Below are 7,042 nucleotides of genomic sequence, written 5' to 3'. Positions count from 1 at the left end.
ATAGATTAATAACATGTGCAGCGGTCAAAAAAGCCTCACCCCAAAATGAGTTCGGCAATTTTGCTTCAGAAAGCAAACATCTAACTCTTTCCATCAAGGTCCTGTTCATCCTCTCAGCCAAACCATTAAGCTGAGGAGTCTTGGGAGGAGTCTTCTGGTGTCTAATACCTTGATGCTTGCAGTATTCGTCAAATGGTCCACAATATTCACCACCATTATCAGTTCGAATACATTTCAATTTCTTTCCAGTTTCTCTTTCAACTGAAGCCTAAAACTGCTTAAAGACACCTAACACTTGGTCTTTAGTCTTCAAGACATAGACCCAAAGTTTTCTCGAGCAATCATCAATGAAAGTGACAAAGTAAAGTGCACCACCCAATGTCTTTGTCTTCATTGGACCACATAAATCAGAGTGCACTAACTCAAGCAACTCTGTCTTTCTCGAAGGAGGGTAGGACTTAAAGGAAACTCTATTTTGTTTACCAGCTAAGCAATGCTCACATTTTCTAATTTAGCACTTTGGAAATTTGACAATAATTTCTTCTTGGCTAGAACATGAAGTCCTTTCTCGCTAATGTGGCTAAGCCACTTGTGCCATAATGTTGAAGAGTTATCGCTCTCAACTGCATTCACCATATCAACACAAGAAGAGGCCGTAGTCCAGTATAGACCACGACGTTTGTTACCACGAGCCACAACCAAGGAACCCTTAATGAGCTTCCATTTTCCATCACCGTTGGTACTAACATATCCTTCATCATCTAAAACACCAACAGAAATTAGGTGCAGACGAACATCAGGAGCATGTTTCACATTGTTCAAAACTAGTTTAGTTCCAACACTAGTTTCCAAACAAATTGTACCAATACCAACCACCCTAGAAACAGTCTCATTACCCATACTCAAGGTTCCAAAATCACCAGGAGTGTAGGAAGAGAAAAAATCCTTCCTTGATGTCACATGAGATGCGGCACCAGTGTCCACAACCCAGCTTGACTCATCACAAGCAATATTTATCATGTTTGCATCAAGAACGGTAACAAGATCTTCGATGGTGACGGTGGCTAAGAAATTTTCATTGCCATCTTCTTTAGTTTCCTCTTTGCTTTTGTTCTCCCTTTTCAACTTCCTGCAGAACTTCTTTGTGTGCCCTTTCATGCCACAATGATAGCACTCAATATCCTTAAGTCTGCCTTTGGATTTGCTCCTATTTTGTTCTCTATCCTGAGAACCACGAGTTTTATTTCTCCCCCTGGGGCCAGTTATCAGGACATCTGACGAAGATGAACCTTGAGTTTTTCTTCTCATCTCTTCGTTCAAGACACTACTCTTGGCGGAATCCATAGAGATCGCACCATCCAGAGCAGAATTTGACAATGACGTTCTAAATGTTTCCCAAGAATCTGGTAGGGAACCAAGTAGAAGCAAGCCTTGAATTTCTTCATCAAATTTGATGCCCATAGCAGATAATTGGTTCATAATCCCCTGAAAATTATTCAGATGGTCTGTCATCGGAGAACCATCATGATACTTCAAACTCAACATCTGCTTTATTAAGAACATTTTGTTGTTGCCAGTCTTTCGAGCATACAAACTTTCAAGATGCTCCCATAGGGTTCGAGCACGTGTTTTCCCAGAAATATGGTTCAACACATTATCGTCGACCCATTGCCTAATGAATCCACAAACCTGTCTATGCAACAGATTCCACTCTTCATCTGTTATATTATCAGGCTTTATAGTGGTAAATACTGGTTTGTAAAAAATTCTTAACATAAAGCAGATCTTCCATTTTCCCTTCCAAATGGCATAATTAACACCATTCAAAGTAACCATTCTACTTGTGTTGGCTTCCATTGTTTTTCCCAAAAAATATAGTTATCGCAAATCAAAGTAAATCTTTTTTTATGTGGAAGTTCAGACTGTGCTACAACCACAGAGCATACTCAGATAAAACCTTGGCTCTGATACCAGTTTGTTGGGAAAACGCGGACAAGCACAAAAGTATATATGGTAAATGTAATGGAAATAAAATGGGAAAATAACGACACCAAGAATTTTACGTGGAAACCCTTCTGAATAAGGGAAAAAACCATGGGCCAAGAGGAGCAATTGATATTACTATAGTAAGGAATTTTTACACTGTGTAGTCACGAATACAACACTCAAATTGACTACTACACACTCAAAAGGAACAACACTCTTTTGGTTTCCGTCTTACTAAAATATCGCTCACACTCTATTTTTCTTCACAGACTATTTTCTTGTATAGTCTATGGAATACCTCACTTTGCTCTNACAAATGAGCAAGAATGCTCTATTTATAGAAGGATAAAACCATGCTTATGTCACTAATGACATATGTAAACATAGCAAAGTCAAGAATGGTTGCAAATCTTACCAATTTGCCAACTACCAAATCTTTTCTTTTCAAATCCAATTACTATTCCTTTTTAACAATTGCTTGTACCAATTGAATAGCTAAAGTTGACTAAAACAATGGGATGGATTCAACACCCGCTTCGGTCTTACAATCTTGATCACACTTGTTGATTGCTTCAGCAACATTCTTTACTTGAGAACTCACTCTTGTTTGTTTTCTTACTTTCTTACTTTGTTTCTTGCTTGCTTACAACTCAAATGGATCACCTCTATTTATAGGAGGTATTGGAGCAATCTAGCTAAACATATTATTCTACTATATTCTAGAATATTCCTTCAACTACTTAATTTTAAAACTACCCTATCTAGACATTTCTAGACTATTCTCACTAGAATACTGATCTTCCTTCAATACTCCATAACTCCGGAATATTCTAAATTTTTCTTGACTTGTCTCAAGTACATAATTAAGTTGGTGATGAATTCTCAACAACGTTTACCCCTCTAAACGTGACCTTAGTTTAAACCAATGTACTGAAATGAAACATTAGAGAAATATGGTCGAAATGTATTTCATGGATTGTAACGGGATGGTTGAGAAAACGTAAAAAGTAAAATACTAGTTTTAAATCTATCAGTGGAAGTTATAACTGTTTTTTTCTCAATAATTAGTTAGTTTTATTATATAATAGTAAGGGTTATTATTTGTTAACCATCTTCTTCAGTCACTTCATAATCTCTACTCATTTTTTCTTTTGGTTTTGATTTTCTCTGCAAAAAAACAAGCAAATGTTAACTACAATTCCTGCAATTGGACGTAAGCGAATACGAAAGATGGTAATGCAAATGAAAAGCGTAGAATTCATGAAGAAGAAGCATGCCAGAAAAAGGTTAATCGACAGAATGGAAATCAAGAATCTGATAAAACAGAGGAATTAGATGAAGCTGGAGGGAATCAATTGGGACGAAAAAGAGAACGCCAAGATGATGAAAATAGCGTCGAAGAAGAATACATACAGAATGGAGGATGGGGAAATCATTAGATTTCTGAACAAAATGAGTGTGCAAATCAAGAATCAGGAGGCGATGAAGAAAGAAGAGCTGCTGAAAAAAGAAAGCAGCAAATGTCATGCAAATGTGAACTGATGGTGCGTGAATTTATTGATTTTTGAACAAGAAGAATCATCTAAAACACATAGTGATGCTGATGATCATCGGGATTTGGAAATTTTTAAATCCATATGGAATTTCAAGAACATCAATGGGGATCTCCCACATCCTCCCTCAGATAAACTACTCAAGTACATCTTGTTCTCAATCTCCAACTTTGAACTCGTGAAAGAGTATTTAAAGATGAAGATCATGTAATTTGAGTCTAATTATTCAAATGGATGGAGATAATCCCGAGACGAACCGACCTATTGATAGAGAAGCTTTCCACTTGTGTAAGATACTATGGGTAATCAACAACAACAACTAGACGGTAATAAAAAACAACGACTACGTGGTAATTTCTGTTTGGTATATTATCTGTAGGGAGACAATCTTAATACATCTTTCGTAATTTTAAGATAAAATTTTACAGAAGCATTTGGATATTTCTGACTAGAAGTTTTTCAACTCATTACTATGTTGATTTTGTGAGTGAATTTGATGTATGGACAATGACATATAGCATATTTTAGCAAATTCTTTCCAAATTTATTTTCATAGTAGAAAGTCAGTCAAAAAGAAAGTTATTGGACAAAAATAGGTTCTCTACGATGGTTGATCATCAGTGTCACTCGCATCAGTCCGACTCGATGCTTGATTTTCTTGACTGGGACTTCCTAAATTCTTTCCTGAATTTCAGCTATCCGACTCGAGTAACTGGGAAACTGGACTTTGTGAATGGTGAAGGCATCCGATCCATTCTGCACTGTTGATCGAGCAACTTAGCATTTGCTAGCTCTCCCAATTCCTTGTCCTACTAACTAAGTGTTCATTTGCTAGCAAAGTGATGATTATTTTTTGAATGTGATGGTTGAGTCAATTTATATGTTCCTCAACTAATTCTTTTCTGGACAAACTGTAAAAATTTTCGTTCAACCAAATATCATATGTGCACCGCTAGTTCGTTTTGGACTCTAGAGCTAGTCCTCGAGAGATCGCGTGTCTATCTGTACTTAGTAATTACATATATTAGTCTAGGCAGGGATAAGTATTTAGTTGATCAAGAATTGGTATGAACTTTCCCCTGATATGCAATTGGAGGCAATTTTCATTGAAGTTCTTGGCAGTAGGTGTTATTCTTACAATAACTTGTATTTATAAAGTTATTAAACAGAAACAGAAACAAGATGAAGCAGAAAAAAAAAATTTAAAATACAAGAATTAATCCGAGTCCACAGAAACTACTGTGTGTCCTTAAGAAATTTAATCCCCTCACTGTACCCAAGGTTATGGATTAATTTCTCCCAAGATAAAACGGATTAAACCTGTTAAAGAAATAGAGGTACCTCAAACTTCTTTAACTTCAACGAACTTAAGAACAGCAACAAGTCACACAGACTCAGTCGATCGACACTTTGATTTTATTTGAGAGAAAAATAAATGCAGAGAAAGAAAAAAATTTCAGTGATTAAAAAATCAAAAATTGACTTCCTTTTATAGCCATTTTCAGCAAGGAACATGTATGTTCAGTGAAATCTGTTCAGACCCATTTTATTCAGAAAGTTGTGTCTTTTGGAAAAAATAACAACTTTTCGAAAAATTGTGTCTGTTAGGAAAATAACTACTTTTTTGGAAAGTAACGACTTTTCGGAAAAGTAACGACTTTTCGGAATGTTACCGTTACCCGCAAATTTATAAGAGATAATATTAACAGGATTTATTTGATTTAACAAAAATTGATTAAATAAATTTTGTCCAAAAAATTTATCAATCAATCACATCATTTGCCAAATCCAAATCCAAATCCAAAGAAATGACTTTTCATTTGCACTTTGCAAATGACTTTTCATTTTTCCTCCAAATTAATTCCCTCACTTTTGATATTCTCTCTTTTCTTTTCCCATTCACACTTGCTAAAACCCAACAGTAGGTGTGCATTGTTGTGAGAACTGCCTTGAGTTCCTTTCATTCCAAATATGGTAGACATGACTTGTTGCGTACAAACAACCCAATATTTTTGCGAGTGGTCCACTTCTATGGGATGTATTCAATACCCATTGTAGTTCATCCTCCTAGCTTCCTATCTGTTTCATCCACGTCAAGAGTGAACCCCAATATTCACACTCAAGAAAAAAAAAGATGATTGAATAATTCTGTTGAGCCTGTTTTACACGGGACTTTTAAAAAAAAGTAGTGACAATAAGGTTTCAAAATAAATGGGCGTTGACATAAGTTTTAAGTATTGGTGTAAGTGACAATTATGTGATTAATGATTAAGGATTGTGGAGTTTTTCTCAAGTTTATAAGTTGATAGTTTGGTCCATTGAATTAAATGAAGGGTAAAAGGATAAGTTGACTAAAACCGAATTTAACCAATTTTGGCGGTAATTAAAATTGGGGGAAGCTACTAGAGAGCTAAAAGGGGAAATAAAACATTTTCCCTCACTTCTCGTCATATTTTTTTCTTTCTCTTTTTCTTCTTCGTCGTTCTTGCTTGCTTGCTTGTCTTTCTTCCCATTCTCTTTATATTTTTCTTCTTCTTTTCGTATATTATTGGTCTTGGCTGCTAGTCCTTGAGCTTTCTTCTTCTTGAATCAGATTTAACTAATTTAATCAGTGGATTAGATTTTGTTTTCTCTCAATTGAAATTACTTCATAAATGATTAGGGTCACACACTATTGTTTTGATATGTAAAATTTGTTAAAATTACAGAAATAAAGAGAATAATTTTAGGTTAATTTTATATGTATTACTCTTGTGAAATACTGTTACATTTATACAGGAAAGATGGAGATAAAAAAGGAAACGGATAAGGAAACAGCTATACAGGATATATATTACTAACATAATTAGTATATTCTGTTCCTATAATTACTCTGCTAAATATGGCTATTTTCTACACTCCCCCTCAAGTTGGGCACTCGGATTTCCAATGCTCAACTTGCGCAAAATATTACTGAATGCTTCAGTACTGACAGCCTTGGTTAGGATATCTGCCAATTGATCTTTTGATCGAACAAATGGGAGTTTGATAACCTTGTCTTCTAACTTGTCTTTGATGAAGTGTCGATCAACCTCAACATGTTTTGTTCTGTCATGCTGGACAGGGTTTCCAGAAATACTTACTGCTGCTTTGTTGTCACAGAATAACTTGTAGGCTGTTTTCTGAGGAAAACTGAGCTCATTTAGCAGTTTTCTAATCCATAGGATTTCAGTTATTCCTTTCACAATTCCTCTGAACTCAGCTTCCGCACTTGACAAGGCTACTACCTTTTGCTTCTTGCTTCTCCAAGTGACAAGATTCCCTCCTACCAAAGTGAAGTATCCAGAAGTGGATTTCCTTCCATCTCGGTCTCCGGCCCAATCTGCATCGGTGTAAGCAATTATATCGAGGCTATCATTTCTTCCAAAATAGATCCCGGTGCTGCTTGTACCCTTTAGATACCTCAGAATCCTCATTACGGCTGTCATGTGATGTATTTGAGGTAGATGCATGAATCTACTCAC

The sequence above is a fragment of the Solanum pennellii genome, chromosome 11 (assembly GCF_001406875.1).
Source record: "Solanum pennellii chromosome 11, SPENNV200".
Lineage (NCBI taxonomy): Eukaryota > Viridiplantae > Streptophyta > Magnoliopsida > Solanales > Solanaceae > Solanum > Solanum pennellii.
This window is presented reverse-complemented; position numbering follows the sequence as displayed.